Source organism: Taudactylus pleione, unplaced genomic scaffold, assembly GCF_031769625.1.
Source record: "Taudactylus pleione unplaced genomic scaffold, aTauple2 ptg000073l, whole genome shotgun sequence".
NCBI classification, from domain to species: Eukaryota; Metazoa; Chordata; class Amphibia; order Anura; family Myobatrachidae; genus Taudactylus; species Taudactylus pleione.
This window is the reverse complement of record NW_028284475.1, coordinates 2,994,638-3,012,500: the sequence shown is the minus strand read 5'-3', so window position 1 is coordinate 3,012,500 and position 17,863 is coordinate 2,994,638. Positions and strand designations below refer to the sequence as shown.

Sequence of the window (17,863 nt, the reverse complement as noted above, 5' to 3'; positions counted from 1 at the left end):
GTAAGTATCTACTAACCTAACCCCCTAACCCTCCTTAGGGATGCCTAACCCTAACCTCCCCCCAAGTGCCTAACCCTAATCCCCCCTCTAAGTGCCTAACCCTAACCCTCCCTTCCCCACTGCCTAACCCTAAGTCCCCCCCGGGGGTGCCTAACCCTCCCTCCCCCTAGCCTAACCCTAACCCTCCCGGGGGAGTGCCTAACTCTAAGTCCCCCCCGGGTGCCCTAAACTTAACCCTCCCCCCGCGGCTGTCCGCTGGCGGCGCCCGGCGTCGGGTAAATGACAGGCGTCTAGATATAGACGCCGGTCCTTTATCCCACGCCGGGATAAAGCAATCGGGAAGCCGGCTGTCGGAATTAAGACAGTCGGTTTCCCGATTGCATCCCAATGGTGCTCATCTCAGACAGGATGGTCCTAGTTTTGCATATAATGGCTTACGTTGATTGCTGGTCCTGTATATGTCAGAATGATTACGTACACTATACTGTACTTCGTATACTGTAAATTATAGCTTGTTAAGTGCTGATTACGCCCTCTTCATGGGCTGGCCACACTCGCTTTAAAATCAAGCATTTGGATTCCCCCCTCTAGAAATCCTGCGCAAATTTGGTCCTGTGCAGACGCAGACCCCAAACAATCGGAGATATATGTTCATCGTCGGATCTCTGATCAGGCCCATTGTTTGTTACACCGCTAAGGTGCTTGAGTTACCATCCCGTATAAGGTATAATAATATAGAGAGTACAAGTATAGGAGTTCCTAGTTTCAGACACAAGCTAGAGAGACAAAAAATAACAGGAAGAAGAACCCCATATAGACATCACTGTAATCCTATTCTCTACCCCATATTACTTGCTTTCCTCTATAAGGAGTAATGTCCTTGTGTTCCCCAGTTACTATGTTGGAGATGATAAACAAGGTCCGGTGTCCAGCAGTGCTCACTGATCTGTCTACTGGGAGAGAGGCCTGTAACATGCTTGGTGTGGGTTTCGTGTCTCTGTGTGACCGGCTGCTGCATACAGGAGTGGTGTGTGTGTATATACACCCAGCACGGTACTTACCATGATTACTCTCACATCACCCCACGTCCTCCTAGCAATCACTGTACCCACTGAAAATGTGCTTCCCCAACCCATGGAGTTTGGCATAAGAATAGCTGCATAAGCAAAGATCGAGGAGTATGACATCACTACATAATGTATTGCCCTGTTCCTCATTATAATTAATAACAGATTATAGATTTTTCACTTGGTGACTGATTTCCTGCTGTTGTGACTTTTCTCTGTTTCAGCCCTTTGGTTTGTCCTATGCTGTTGGACCCTTTCCTTATATGTCATCTGGTGGTTGTTCCTGGGCCTGAATCTCTTTGGAACCAGCTTATTAAATAGCAGCCTTCATCACTAGTACAGTGCTGGTTATACTTGTTATATGTTAGTGTTTCCATGCTCCAATAATCCCTCTCAGCCCGTTTCCTGACCTCCCGTCTGCCTTGTATGCTGCCTGCACTGACCTCTGCATTGTATGCTGCCTGCACTGACCTCTGCCTTGTATGCTGCCTGCACTGACCTCTGCCTTGTATGCTGCCTGCACTGACCTCTGCCTTGTATGCTGCCTGCACTGACCTTTGCCTTGTATGCTGCCTGCAGTGACCTAAATGCCATCTGCTCTAACTGCTTGTGTTACAATTTCACAAAAATAACACGGAATATATCACACTGCCGGTTGGTGAACAGGTATAAAAAATCAATATATATTTCCTATAATTAACTATATGGACACACACAGTATATAACCAGCTGTCCCATATATGACATGGCAGCCATGATTTTTTAGAATCAAAAGTTGGGAATTCCCATTTGGGGGCACGGTCTGTATAAATGTTACTGTGGCTCTGTGGAGGGGGTTGTATACAATTTGTGTCCTGATGTTGCCCTATGTAATGCTGGGGAGTACACAGACATATGATATCAGTATCACACACTCACCTATCTGTATAGATAACACGTTGCTCCTCTTGATCATTGTATTGCTGGGAGATCTCACCGCACAGGAATAATCCCCAGAATCCTCCCCCTTAGCTGATGTAACTGTGTATGTAGCTGATGCGCCGAATGTTTGCACAGTCCACACATTCCACACATCTCTGTAGAAAGCAAACTGTAGTCCTGTAGTAGCTGTGACCAGGTTACGTCTTGTGTCACAGGTCAGAGTCATCTCATCGCCCTCTGTCACTGATGATTGGGTAGTTTTTATTTTTGGATCACTAAATGTAGCTGAAAAAGATGTTAACAAATATTAGGTACGGTGTGACATGTGGGTCATTTACAGCCAGCAAACGGTACACAATAATGCAGATCTCATGTAATGTACTACTGTTCTTGGTTGTGTGATGTGCACAGATATATGTAACCTGCATAGTGTATAATGTCCCACATCATGGAGCCAGTGTGAGATGGGGGTGCAGCCCCTGTTTGACACCTCCCCCTGCCCCAGACTCCTTCCTCCCCAGTGTACAGCTTCCCACACTATAGAGTCACCACTAATCAGTCCAGGGGTGTCTTTAGAGAGGAGGGGGCCAGACTGCATCCCCATCACTGACGCGGCTGCCCAGGCACCGTAGAATCAGTAGACTCTGGGCACTAGAGTGTGCCCAGAGTCTACTTGCGGCCAGTTTCCGGCATTTGAGCAGCGCTGGAAGACCCGACGATGCAGAGCCCATGTGTACCACACACCCTGCACCCATTAAAGATACACCCCGGAACCAGTCTGTGCTCCTACTACTGTATGTTTCATTACTAGTAGTTTCTTCATTCTATTGAAGGATATGCAGCACCTGCATAGACATCTTCTGTACCTTGCTAGGAAACACTGACACTATCAGAGCAGGGGATCCGCACTAACAGCCACCAGGAACCTTTAGGTAAGCACTGCATTCAGGAGCTATAGACTTATGGACCGTGCAGAACGGTGGGTTTCACTCTGATCGAAATGAATAGTTACAGACGTGACCATTTCAGTGATTACAAATTAACACACTTTATTTACAAGTAACAAACAAACAATTAACATCCAAATTATACAGTATACTCAACTTTTGTCTATATATTCAGATGACACCAATGATTCATTATCTTCAACATAAGATGTACTACATCTGGGGAACCCTCGTTTCAATAACACCCAGGCAGTTCAATTTACATTGCAGGCACCCTACTGCAGTCTCAGGTCCATACATGAGCCAAAGAGCCTTTGACTGTGTCTTGATTTATATACCATAGTCTGGGTGTTGGCTTTCCGGATATTAAGCCCATATTGGTTACATACGGGGTGCCAAGCACTGATTGGTACAACATAGTATGGACCAATCTTATATCTGTCACATGCTCTGTAAGCACTAAGATATACTCGGACAAAGAAATACAGTTATGACGTATCCTAAAATGTCTGGAGATAAACTCTGTTTCAAAGACCCTTTGTGTAAAGTCTCAGTAACCCATAATGCTTAGCGTCTCTACACATCTTACAATGATGACCCCACTGGAATGTGGCTAACTGTCTACAAGTAACACCATATAAGGTATTAAGGGCTCATTATACATCTACTAATAATGACAGGTACAAGTTAGGGCCCCTCAATTTATGTCTTGTTTATCACCAAAGGTAATCTGACCAGTCTTTGCATAGACTACAACTACATGAATACAATGTCCTTTTCAAACCTTAATGGGACCTAGCAGAGGGTATATGTGTTACAACCTATATGCCCATGTAGCAATTAATTATTTAACCCACTAGTTACAGACCGGGATGTAGTTATGAGACCGCCGGTCTCAATACCGACATCTGAATCCCGAAAAGGGAGTTAAGATAGGCATCAAATTACCAATGCCTATCTTAATCCCGACGCCGGAATGCCGAAGGATGACACGTTGAACGATGTAAGTCCAGGGCGCCTTTAGCGTTATCCGAGGGGGAGGGTAAGGTTTAGGGTCGTAGTGGGGTTAGGCTTGGGGGTTAGCATTAGGCACCCCAAGGATAAGGGTTAGCGTTAGGCACCCCAAGGATTAGGGTTAGCATTAGGTACCCCCAGGGTGAGGTTAGAGTTAGGCATTCCTCCTGGAGGGTTAGGTTTCGGGTGCAGTAGGGGGGGTAGGGTTAGGCACCCCCGGGGAGAGGTTAAGGTTAGGCATCACTAAGGGAGGGTTAGGGGGGATAGAGGTAGGGATAAGCTACTTACCTGCCCTGTCGGGATCTTCTCCCTTCGGGCTGATGGCGTCAGGATATGAACAGGCGACTATTCAGCCGCTGGGACTTCATATCCATTCTTTATGAACCCACTTACTGCAAAATAGGTCTTACTGGAAACATTTATATTTAGAAACTTTTCCTACTGCATGAGAAATATAATTGGACAATGAAACAGGAAATAAGACTTTATTGCAACCAACACTTTAAACTAGAGATGTGTGCGGACCCCCGTGACCCCGTGTTTTGGTTTTTGGTTCGGTATTGGTTTTCTTTAAAACTGATTTTAAAAAATTCATGTAATATAGGCCTGTTTTTTTCCATACAATATTATTAACATTATCCAGTAGTTTAACTAACAGAATCACCTAATTAAGGCTGGCAATAGCTAGACTATTATATTGGTTACTATTACAAATGGTTTTAGTATCTTGCATAAAATGGAGGAGTATTCAATACATTTCCCCTTGTCTTCCTATGTCATGGTTAGTTGTAGGTTTGGATGACTTTTTACTATTTCTCCAGTCATTGAAGCATACTGTATATAGGGTGGAATTACACCTAGTTACTACCTCTAGCTTCAGTTGGTGGCAAATTGAACCATTTTTGCAGCCGCTGCAATCACCTACATACAGTTGCTAAATGCCTAAAGTGCCCAGCAATTTTTTCAGCCACAGACAGCATGTCCTGCACGCACCTGTCATTTTTTAAGAAATTCTGACCATAGTATGTGTTCAAATTCACCCAGCTGTAATGTTTGTATAATGTTACTTGCATTGTCGGACATGGCAAATCCTGATGAGAGTCATAGCGGGGTAATCCATTTTGCTATAACATTCCTGATCTTTTCCAACAGGTTGACACCGGTATGCCTCTTAGTGAAGCCGGTGATACAGAGAGTAGCCTGTCTGTGAATGAGCTGGTGTTGTGTTTTAGATACAGTTTCTGTTGAAGTCGATACACCTACCCAGTCTGCTGTCACAGTCATGTAATCTTTAGTTTGACCATTACCGCTTGTCCACAGATCTGTAGTTAAGTGGATACAATGACATTTTCTAGGCCAAAAAATACTTTTTTAACGTCCTGGTACAAGTGAGGAATTGGTGTTCTGGTAAGATGGAATTTGGTAGCTGGGACACATGACCTCAACTAAGTGTCTAAAACCAGATGCATTGATAGTGGATATTGGACACAGATCTAATACTAGCATAGCCATCATGGCTTCAGTAACCCACTGAGCAACAGGATGGCAGCTGTCATACTTGCTTCCTCTTGCAAATGATTGTTTCACTGTCATTTGTAGTTTGAAACTACTAGTCTTCTTGGTCCCGTTCTGTGATGAAGATTCACCCCTGATAGCAGCAACCCTAGCGTGCAAGGATTCTTCTGGGGAATCTTGGATAGGGAAGGAGACAGCTTTCACAAATTGGATGCAGGAGAACTACCTCCAATCATTATTGGGGAGATACATGATAGGTGTTGGCAGCGATTGCATGTGCTGGGAGCTGATGCTGGATTACTTGTAGTTGTTATTAATTTACCGAATTTTTGCCATTTTCCCAAATAATTTGCATGAACTCGCTGCAAATGACGTAACAGGAAGGGGGTTCCTAGATGGTTTATGTCCCTACCTCCACTTACTTTGGCCTGTACAGATGGCTTGACAAATGTTGTTAGGATTTGAGCAAAAATTATTCCACATTAAACAAGAGGCTCTTTTGGTCAATTGCCATCTTCTTATCAACTTCTTCTTGTCCAGCACATTCATCATTAACATCCTCATTAGCGTCAAATACACAAATATCCCCCTCATCCTGTTGCACTACCACTGTAGAATCCTCAATTTCTATGTCATCAGCGTTACCTTTATCACTAATCATCCTCACATTTGCAAAGGGTGCAGAAATGGTGGAAGGAGGCTCATCTACAATTACAGGATCAGAAATGTCAGACTCACACATAGCACTCGTGGATGCCCTTAGACTCTCCTCAGGAATCTGTGAAGTTTGTGAACACACAGTTTGTTCTTCAGCCTTAGTGTTCTTTTTTGTTCACTGATTTGCCTATTTAAAAGGTGACACCTCTAGACTCAGATCTAGAAGGATTTACCTGCAAGGTTATAGAAGATGCCTGACTGTGTTTGGCCCCAACTTCCGTAATAGACATTCTAGGACATGAAACAGCATTAGCAGGACCACCACTTGCAAAGGAAGCCCATGGTCTGAGCCTTTCCTTGTCACTGCGTGTGGTGCATGCCAATTTAACATTTTTTCAGCTTAATATTCTCTTTATTTTTAGAGGTGAAATTTTTTTTAAGATTGTGAAATATTGTTTAGATTTCAGGTGCCCTTTCTTAAACCTTCTTTTCCCTTGACCACCTTTAGTAGATGTTGAAGTACTATCATGACTGGCAGCAGCCACAGCACTAGTACTTGGTTGCTGCTCCTGCTCTTCCATCTCCTGGACCATGATTGGTTTAATTTTTGACACCAGCCAAGAAATAGTGTTTTACATGTGAGATTTGTTTTGGGGTGCATATGATGGGGGGACAGCACCGCACACAATGTTGCTTACACTGGAAGGAAAACACAGTACTGTATGCAAATATTTTTCAGTAATTGCATTTTTTTTTTTTACACAAACACTGGCAATTGTTTTTACGCACTAGGAGGAACAGGTCTCCTTTGTGAGAATTGTTTTGTAGTGTAGATGACGGGGGATACCACCAAACACATAATAGTAATTATATACGCTGCATCACTTGTCTGAACACACACCTCATACATAATATCATTTTTAAGTTTAATTAGAAAATACTGCAGGTTGTTTTGTTTTAGAAAATAACAGGGGAATTATTTTTTTTTTGTATAACTGGAAAAAAACTCAAAACAAAGAGCTCTCCTTGGGGTGCAGCAGCCTCAGACACAGTAGAGTATATTTTTGGACAAGTAAACAATATACAGTAGTATACTGCACTGATAGATTTCCTAGAGGAAAAAAAGGAGAAGGTTCACTTAAACAAACAACAAAAAAGCAATCAACAGCACCACACACAAAGCCTGTTTGTTTGCAATGCAGTGTGTGCAGTCACTGTGTGTGTGTGGTGTGTGTACAGTCACTGTGTGTGTGTGGTGTGTGTGCAGTCACTGTGTTTGTCTGTGTGAGTAGTCAGTGTGTGTAGTCACTGTGTTTGTCTGTGTGTGTAGTCAGTGTGTTTGTCTGCGTGTGTAGTCAGTGTGTTTGTCTGTGTGTGTAGTCAGTGTGTGCAGTCACTGTGTGTGTGTGGTATGTGTACAGTCACTGTGTGTGTGTGCAGTCACTGTGTTTGTCTGTGTGTGTAGTCAGTGTGTTTGTCTGTGTGTGTAGTCAGTGTGTTTGACAAACAAAACAAACACACTGACAATGAGAATGCCTGAGTCACTCTTTCCACCCGGCACCTGCTCCAGGTACTATTTAAAAACTATTTCCACTTCTACTTACTCCTCCTGGTCCTAATGGCATCTTAATGGCGCCCTTACGACATACTAATGGCAGTTTTCCTATTACAGTGCTCCAGCCCACAGTCCCACACTCTCTCCCTCCACTCTCCTATGTGCCCGATAACGAAGGAGGGACTTTTAGGGATATAGGCCCTGATTCAGAGCCGTACGCTCTGAGCAGAGCGCACGCTCTGAATGAGGGCCGCCCTCCATAAAAATGGAGCGTCCTCCTGGACGCTCGTATAGCTGTGGGTCACCACCCACAGCCCATACGAGCGTGCATTTTGATGGCCGCGATGGTCACGACCATCGCGACCATCGAAACTGCGAGCCGGAGCCTGCGGTTGAGGTTTTCAACCGCAAGCTCCGGAGTGATTTTGGCTCTATCAGAGCCAAAATCACTCCCACTGACATCACTAGTGATGTCAGTGGGCCGGCTTCTGACGGGAGGCGTTCCCGTGGGAACGCCCCCGTCAGGGAGGCACGCCCCCGGCACGCCCACCAAAGGGGGCGTGCTGTCAATCAACATCGACAGCACGCCCCCTTTGATCAGACACAACGAGCGAAGGACTTTCCTTCGCTCGTCGTGTCTGGCGCATGCGCACGACGGAGCTCCCTCCGTCGTGCGCATGCTCAGTGCAGAACATCGACCCACTTGCGAGCGAACAGCCGCTCGCGAGTGGGTCTGAATCAGGGCCATAGTTCATTTACCGGTGGCCAGGATGCCAGCCATCGAAATCCTGACTCTGGATTAATGATAGGCATTGAAATCCTGACGCCTATCTTTAGCCTGTTGCCAAAATCCCGACACCCGCCATCCCGAATGAAGGTAAGCGGGGCATGTTAACTGTTAGCCGCGAGTTGGGGGGGGAGGGTTAGCTTTAGGGCCCCCAGGGGATTATTAGGGTTGGGCAGCCCTCCCTTCCCTGGGAGGGTTATGGTTAGGCTACAAGCAGTGGGGGTTAGGGTTAGGCACAACTGGAAATAGGTTAGGGTTAGGCAGGTTTAGGGTGTGGGAAGGGGGGTTAGGGTTAGGCACCACTGGGGGGAGGTTAGAATTAGGCACCACTAAGGGAGGGTTAGGGGGGAGAGGGGGTGGGTTAGGGTACTTACAGCCCCTGTTGAGATCGTCATCCATTGGGATTTCCCACCCAGACTTTTATATCCAATCCAAAACACACGAGATGTGATGCTGAGAAGATGACATTTTGCCTCGTTTTGGGATCTGAACTTGACGGGAAGACCGGAGCCGGGACTCAGAATCACTCGGATCCTCTGAGGTTCAGATGTTTTCTGTTTCCAGGAAAACCGAACCGCTCAGCACTAATAAAAACTAGAGATGAACAGTTTGGTTTTGACTCTCTTCTATTTGCCAAATTAGCGCAAGTTCAGATTAGTTTGGATTCATGTTATTGGCTATCCAAAACACGTCAGAGACGGATAGCCAATATGATGCCGTTTTTGAGATCCGAACATAACCAAGTTAAACCAAGTAAAACCGAACCGCTCATCTGTAATAAAAAAAACTAACAGACGCAAAAATAATACAAAATAACATGATTTTACCATTTTTTTTGACCATTTTTCAATTCTAAAACCAAAAGAAAAACAAAAATACATGAGGTGGATTCTACCAAAGGTAAAACATGATGATGAGTTTAGAAATAAATATAAATCACAGGAGTCCATGGACATCTCCAATTGAGCTTATCAATAACTGAAAACATTTGTGAAGAATGAGATGTGAGGATCGGGGCAATTTGCAGATAGGAAGAGATTGTGCTGCAATAGATTGTGACCAAACTCTGCATTAATTACAGTCTAAAATGTGTTTAGCTATAAATGTGAAAATAATAACCGGGCAATGCTGCATTACTGTTACACGGCCAGGTAGTGAATGATAATCACCTCTGACTGAGGGAAGTTGCAGTTTTGCTGGTAGCCAGTGCAATGGGTGACATTTATTTCTGGGGAAATTACAGAAAGGAGTCCCGTCATGATCCACCGAGAGCCGCCCTTTATCTGTTACATCTCGCCCAGCTATTACCACACTTTTTGAGGCCATGCCCACATTTCAGTAAGCCCTGTGACCCGTGGACTGTGACGGACCTATGATAACAAGGACTATTGGGAGGGATGTGAGAAGCATCAGCAACACACACCAACACACAATGCATCAAACTGCTGGGCAGAAAAGAGGTCTAAACAATTATTATATGTTGATAATAATGAGCCCTATGGTCACAAACCTCTCCTATAGTCCCAGTCATGAGAAAGCAGCCCGAATTTGTGCCATAAAAGGGCAGAGGCGTCACTAGGGTTGGTGTCACCCGGTGTGGTAGCTCATGGTGTCACCCCCCCCCACATGGGCCTTGTATTACACCACATGGAATCCTTAGTGCTGTTTTTGTACTATCACTAAATATATGTTAAATCAATGGGCAGCAAGAGTTTCCATTTGCAGATGGACAAGCACTCGCATTACCTCCATGGAATGCCCCTTATTCACTGCCCCCAGTAGTAGTGCCCCTTATGCAATGCCCCTATAGTTGTGCCCATTATGCAGTTCCCCCTGTAGTAGTGCCCCTTTATGCAATGCCCTCTGTAGATGTGCCCAATATGCAATGCCCCCTGTATTAGAGCCCCATATGCTGTACCCCCAGTAGTGCCCCTTACACAGTTCCCCCAGTAGCGCCCATTATACTTTACCACCAGTAGCACTCCTTATGCAGTGCCCCAGTAGTGCCCCTGATGCCGTGCCCCAGTAATGCCCCTTATGTTGGGCCCCCAGTAGTGCCCCTTATGCAGCATCCCCAGTAGTGTGTCTTATACATTGCCCCTTATACAGTGCCCCCAGTAGTGCCTCTAATGTAGTGCCCCCAGCAATGCCCCTTATGTTGTGCCCCCAGTATTGCCTCTCTTATGCAGTGCCCCCAGAAATGCCCCTTCAGCTGTGCCCCCAGTAGCACCTCTTATGCAGTGCCCCTTAAGCTGTGCCTGGTGTGCCCCCAGTAGTGCCCTTATACAGTGCCCCCAGCAATGCCCCTTAAGCTGTGCCCCCAGTAGCACCTCTTATGCAGTGCCCCTTAAGCTGTGCCTGGTGTGCCCCCAGTAGTGCCCTTATACAGTGCCCCCAGCAATGCCCCTTAAGCTGTGCCCCCAGTAGTGCCCTTTTACAGTGCCCCCAGTATTGCCTCTTATGCAGTGCCCCCAGCAATGCCCCTTAAGCTGTGCCCCCAGTAGCGCCCCTTGTGCAGTGGCCCCAGTATTGCCTCCCTTATGCAGTGCCCCAGCAATGCCCCTTAAGCTGTGCCCCCAGTAGTGCCCTTATACAGTGCCTTCTGTATTGCCTCTCTTATGTAGTGGCAGTACCCCCAGCAATGCCCCTTAAGCTGTGCCCCCAGTAGCGCCCCTTATGCAGTGGCCCCAGTATTGCCTCCCTTATGCAGTGCCCCAGCAATGCCCCTTAAGCTGTGCCCCCAGTAGTGCCCTTATACAGTGCCTTCTGTATTGCCTCTCTTATGTAGTGGCAGTGCCCCCAGCAATGCCCCTTAAGCTGTGCCCCCAGTAGCGCCTCTTACGCAGTGCCTGGTGTGCTCCCAGTAGTGCCCTTATACAGTGCCCCCAGCAATGTCCCTTAAGCTGTGCTTCCAGCGCCCCTTATGCAGTGGCCCCGGTCCCCAGTAATCCCCCTTATGCTGTGCCCCCCCTGTGCAGTGAGTCAGTACTTACCTCTGGGTGTGTCCGGGTGGGGTGCTCACTTGTCTTGAGTCCTTCTTCTGTTCTTGACACGCAGCGCGCTCAGAGGCACCTAGTCCCTCCTCCTTCTCCATCAGGCTGGGCGGCTCCCAGAAAAACAAGCGGAGCCGGCGTGCGCGAAGATTCTCTGTGCCTGTGTGTGGCTCTGGTAGCCAGCCGCGGTGAGAGAATGTGCAGCTCACCCAGACGGCGGTGGGCAGAGCAGAGAGGACCAGCGTACGGCAGGACGGATCTGCATATACATTAAAAAGTGTCTCCTCCGGCTCCAGCAGCATGGTCGGCGGTGGTGCCGTGGGTGTGCAGCCCGCGGGTGTGACACGCTGTTCTTCTTGATGTCACCCCCTTGAATGGTGACACCCAGTGCGGGCCACACCCCCCTAGTGACGCCACTGTAAAAGGGTGATATACCCCATTTGGGGGCACAGTCTGTGTAATTATTACTGTGGCACAGTGGAGGGAGTTGTGTATAATTTGTGTCCTGATGTTGCTGTATGTAATGCTGGGAAGTACACAGACATATGATATCAGCATCACACACTCACCTATCTGTATATGTAACACGCTGCTCCTCTTTGTCACACTGCGGCTGGGAGTTCTGACATCACAGGTATAATCCCCAGAATGCACCAGCTGTGCTGACGGAACGCTGTATGTAGCTGATGTATGGAAATCCCGCACCGGCTGCTGATCTCTGTAGAAAGCAAAGTGTAGTCCTGTAATAACTGCGGCCGGGTTACGTCTTGTGTAACAGGTCAGAGTCATCGCGTCGCCCTCGTTCACTGATGATGGACTAGTACTTATTATTGGATCACTAAAAGCATCTGATAATATGATACAAAAATTCTGGTTATGGTGAGAAATATGAATAATTTACAGCAAATAAATCATCACAAATATACTGATCTCATTTGGGGGAATTTCTTAATATTTGCAGGATATCCCACCCACCAATTTCCTCTAAATGTATGCTCGGGGGACAGCAGCAGGTATTGGAGTTCTGTGTCTGCTGCAATCCCCCATTTCACTCACATGGATTTTCAGCTCAGATTGGCGGATTGCTGCTTCAAGAACAGGTGCAGGTGCTCAGATTCAGGCCCATTGTGTCTAATCTGATCAGCAGTTTCCATATTATATATATATAACTTAGGTGGAAGCCATGAAATGCCCTGAGGTGTTTAACACAGTAGGCACAGATGCCGAAGGTACAGCGGGGCACACGAAGTATGGAATTGTGGTAGTCTTCCGCAAGGTATACAGAGGTGAGCAGTGAGTAGCATTCCACAAGGTACACCGATGCATTAGTAATGTTTGTACAGTACATAGAGTGCCACAAGGTACACAGATGTGTTGGTAATGTTTGTACAGTACATAGCATTCCACAAGGTACACAGATGCATTAGTAATGTTTGTACAGTACAAAGAGTTCCACAAGGTACACAGATGTGTTGGTAATGTTTGAATACAGTACATAGAGTGCCACAAGGTACACAGATGTGTTGGTAATGTTTGTACAGTACATAGAGTGCCACAAGGTACACAGATGTGTTGGTAATGTTTGTACAGTACATAGCGTGCCACAAGGTACACAGATGTGTTGGTAATGTTTGTACAGTACATAGCGTGCCACAAGGTACACAGATGTGTTGGTAATGTTTGTACAGTACATAGCATGCCACAAGGTACACAGATGCATTAGTAATGTTTGTACAGTACATAGAGTGTCACAAGGTACACAGATGCATTAGTAATGTTTGTACAGTACATAGCGTGCCACAAGGTACACAGATGCATTAGTAATGTTTGTACAGTACATAGAGTGCCACAAGGTACACAGATGCATTAGTAATGTTTGTACAGTACATAGAGTGCCACAAGGTACACAGATGCATTAGTAATGTTTGAATACAGTACATAGCGTGCCACAAGGTACACAGATGTGTTGGTAATGTTTGTACAGTACATAGCGTGCCACAAGGTACACAGATGCATTAGTAATGTTTGTACAGTACATAGCGTGCCACAAGGTACACAGATGCATTGGTAATGTTTGTACAGCACATAGCGTGCCACAAGGTACACAGATGTGTTGGTAATGTTTGTACAGTACATAGCGTGCCACAAGGTACACAGATGCATTAGTAATGTTTGTACAGTACATAGACTGCCACAAGGTACACAGATGCATTAGTAATGTTTGTACAGTACATAGACTGCCACAAGGTACACAGATGTGTTGGTAATGTTTGTACAGTACATAGCGTGCCACAAGGTACACAGATGCATTAGTAATGTTTGTACAGTACAAAGAGTGCCACAAGGTACACAGATGCATTAGTAATGTTTGTACAGTACATAGCGTGCCACAAGGTATACAGATGCATTAGTAATGTTTGTACAGTACATAGAGTGCCACAAGGTACACAGATGCATTAGTAATGTTTGTACAGTACATAGCGTGCCACACAGGTACACAGATGCATTAGTAATGTTTATATAGTACATAGACTGCCACAAGGTACACAGATGCATTAGTAATGTTTGTACAGTACATAGACTGCCACAAGGTACACAGATGCATTAGTAATGTTTGTACAGTACATAGACTGCCACAAGGTACACAGATGTGTTGGTAATGTTTGTACAGTACATAGAGTGCCACAAGGTACACAGATGCATTAGTAATGTTTGTACAGTACATAGAGTGCCACAAGGTACACAGATGCATTAGTAATGTTTGTACAGTACATAGACTGCCACAAGGTACACAGATGCATTAGTAATGTTTGTACAGTACATAGACTGCCACAAGGTACACAGATGCATTAGTAATGTTTGTACAGTACATAGAGTGCCACAAGGTACACAGATGTGTTGGTAATGTTTGTACAGTACATAGACTGCCACAAGGTACACAGATGCATTAGTAATGTTTGTACAGTACATAGAGTGCCACAAGGTACACAGATGTGTTAGTAATGTTTGTACAGTACATAGAGTGCCACAAGGTACACAGATGCATTAGTAATGTTTGTACAGTACATAGACTGCCACAAGGTACACAGATGCATTAGTAATGTTTGTACAGTACATAGACTGCCACAAGGTACACAGATGCATTAGTAATGTTTGTACAGTACATAGAGTGCCACAAGGTACACAGATGCATTAGTAATGTTTGTACAGTACATAGAGTGCCACAAGGTACACAGATGCATTAGTAATGATTGTATAGTACATAGAGTGCCACGAGGTACACAGAGGTGTAACGAGATACACGTATGGCACTGTGGGGACAGCATGTAGCATGCAATGAGAGGTACAGTTCCCATTTGGAAACAAAATACATTGTATATTCAAAGTGTATGCAACAAATTCGCTGGATTTCAAATATGTCACATAAGAGATAAAACTTGTTTGAGTTATTGTGTTATACTGGGACTCTCTCCGAAACTTTGATGATGTTCATGTAAGAACCCTTTCTGTTTTACTGTGTGTCTAATTAGTGTGTTGTAAATACATTGTGAATACACTACACAACGGGAGGCATCTTCTTATGTTTCCCCATGGGAGCTACTGTATGTATAATGGATGAGGCCAAATCCTGAAAGGGAGCATAAGGAGACACTGAGGAACCATTGCTAAAGACCATATTTAATGCCTGCTTACTACTTTCATCTGGTGCACATACTAATCATCCTTACCACACTAGAAGGCGCTACCACACTATGTTATTATATATATTGGATTTTCTGTCACTGACAGATGGGAGGGAGGGTCCTCGTGCTTAGTGCCCCATTGTGCCTGGATCTGACTCTGTATCAGGGGCCAGTAATATTGGGATATACCATAAGGAAGAACTCACTCACACTGGTGTGTGGACAACACGTTCTAGTGATTCAGTCATTATAGAACTATAATATAGTTTATCAAAGGGAATCTGGGGAGGGGGGCTTCCCAATTTGCATAAAAAGTTTTGAGTAAATGCGGATGTGGTCAAATTGAGTCACCCTTCTGCTGTGTGTATGTTGAGAGATGTACAGACAGGGCCATAGTGAGGCACGTCAAGCCCCGGTTATTTTGGGGAGGGGGCCTAATAGCAGTAGCCACTGACAGGTAAGGGAGAGGGGGAGGAGGTGGACCCGGGCCCCTCCATCAAGCTCAGGCCAGGGTAATTAGTACCAGCCCCCTCCCCCTCTCAGCACCCCTGTGTACAGACATATGATACAGAATCTCACACTCACCTTGTATCTGTATATATAACCAGTCACTCTCCTTCCTCACATTGTCGCTGGGAGTTATCACCATACAGGTATATTTCCCAGAATGCACCGGCTGCGCTGACAGAACGCTGTATGTAGCAGATACACTGAGTTCCTGCACGTTCTGCCCATCTCTGTAGAAAGCAAATTGCAGCTCTGTGATGTCTCCGGGAGGGACGAGGGCTGTGTCACATGTCAGGGTCATGGCGTCACCTTCATATATTGTACTCGGAGACATTTTTATTTCCACATTTAAGGACAACTCTAGAAGAGGAAAGAGTTAAAATAATTTGTCTTGAAACTAAGAGGTAAGGGGAGAGCAGTAAGGTTACAGACAGGCTCTGTCTACATTGTATCCATCTCATTTTCTCCTGGTAAAGATATGGGAGATAAAACAGGAAATTTACCTAAGTCATAACTTACAGTACTAATAGGGTACAGAGCTAATCCAGCAATGCACAGAGAAGAAAGAAAATTATACATAGTTAAATAATATATTTTTATCCATTTTGGATATATACAGGATAGAAGTAATAGAATACATTCCAGCCAGATGGGTCACTAGGAGGTGAGGGTGAGGAACGCACTGCGTGTCACTGTCCCCCACTGAGTTGGTGGCACCAAAATGCATCCTCCTCAGTGACTGGAAGCCGGGCGCAGCACGGTGACATTAGTCCGCGGGGACAGTCTCTGTGATGAGGGTGTGCCGTGAGGTCACGTCCCCTTACAGGCACATGTACCAAAGGTGCGCCACTGTTTAAATGACACCATCTGCAGACCAGTACTGACAATGAGACATGGTAAATGTTGCTGAGCACAATATATATAATGCATACATGCCTACCCTCCCGGTTTTCGTGGGAGGCTCCCGATTTTTCGGGTAACCCCCCGCACCCCCGGAAGGCTAGGCATTTCTCCCGCATTCTGCCCACTTCCTAGTGAAGTGGGCAGAATGGGGAGAACTTCCGCGGCAATCGCGGGTCTCTGTGTAGGGGGCGGGGCTTAATTACGCGATTCTGCACGAATCACGTCATTTAGCCCCACCCCTTATGCAAATTTACGCCAATTGCGGCAATTTGTCATGAAGGGGGCGGGGACTAATGATGCAAGATGTCAGGCCCCGCCCCCATCACAACCCGATTTTTCTCCTCTCCCCAAGTCTCCCGCAAAAGCTAAGTACAATGTAGGCAAGTATGATATAATGTAACCCCTGAGCTGTATGGCTGTATAGCTATCTGCACACATTACACAGACACTGACTAACACTACATATAATGTAACCCCTGAGCTGTATGGCTGTATGGCTATCTGCACACATTACACACACACTAACTAACACTATATATAATGTAACCCTAGAGCACCAGCACATACTGTATCTGCACACTTTACACAGACACCGACTAACACTACATATAATGTAACCCCTGAGCTGTATGGCTGTATGGCTATCTGCACACATTACACAGACACCGACTAACACTACATATAATGTAACCCCTGAGCTGTATGGCTGTATGGCTATCTGCACACATTACACAGACACCGACTAACACTACATATAATGTAACCCCTGAGCTGTATGGCTGTATGGCTATCTGCACACATTACACAGACACTGACTAACACTACATATAATGTAACCCCTGAGCTGTATGGCTGTATGGCTATCTGCACACATTACACAGACACTGACTAACACTACATATAATGTAACCCCTGAGCTGTATGGCTGTATGGCTATCTGCACACATTACACAGACACTGACTAACACTACATATAATGTAACCCCAGAGCACCAGCACATACTGTATGGCTATCTGCACACATTACACAAAAACGGACTAACACTACATATAATGTAACCCCAGAGCACCAGCACATACTGTATAGCTATCTGCACACATTACACAGACACTGACTAACACTACATATAATGTAACCCCTGAGCTGTATGGCTGTATGGCTATCTGCACACATTACACAGACACTGACTAACACTACGTATAATGTAATCCCTGAGCTGTATGGCTGTACGGCTATCTGCACACATTACACACACACTGACTAACACTACATATAATGTAACCCCTTAGCTGTATGGCTGTATAGCTATCTGC

At 45.5% G+C, this 17,863-nt stretch overlaps 1 pseudogene across 1 annotated transcript in view; it reads right to left on the bottom strand.

The window, feature by feature from the left end:
* LOC148532530 (platelet endothelial cell adhesion molecule-like) overlaps window positions 1-16,225 on the bottom strand; it is an 81,602-nt pseudogene extending 65,377 nt beyond the window's left edge. Inside the window, exons 1-4 of the transcript XR_015877705.1 lie at window positions 16,150-16,225; window positions 15,725-16,006; window positions 12,026-12,304; window positions 1,986-2,273 (exon numbers count right to left, since the gene is read on the bottom strand). The product of XR_015877705.1 is annotated as a platelet endothelial cell adhesion molecule-like (transcript). The remainder of the gene's footprint in view (window positions 1-1,985; window positions 2,274-12,025; window positions 12,305-15,724; window positions 16,007-16,149) is intronic.
* Between the last annotated feature and the right edge of the window lie 1,638 nt (window positions 16,226-17,863).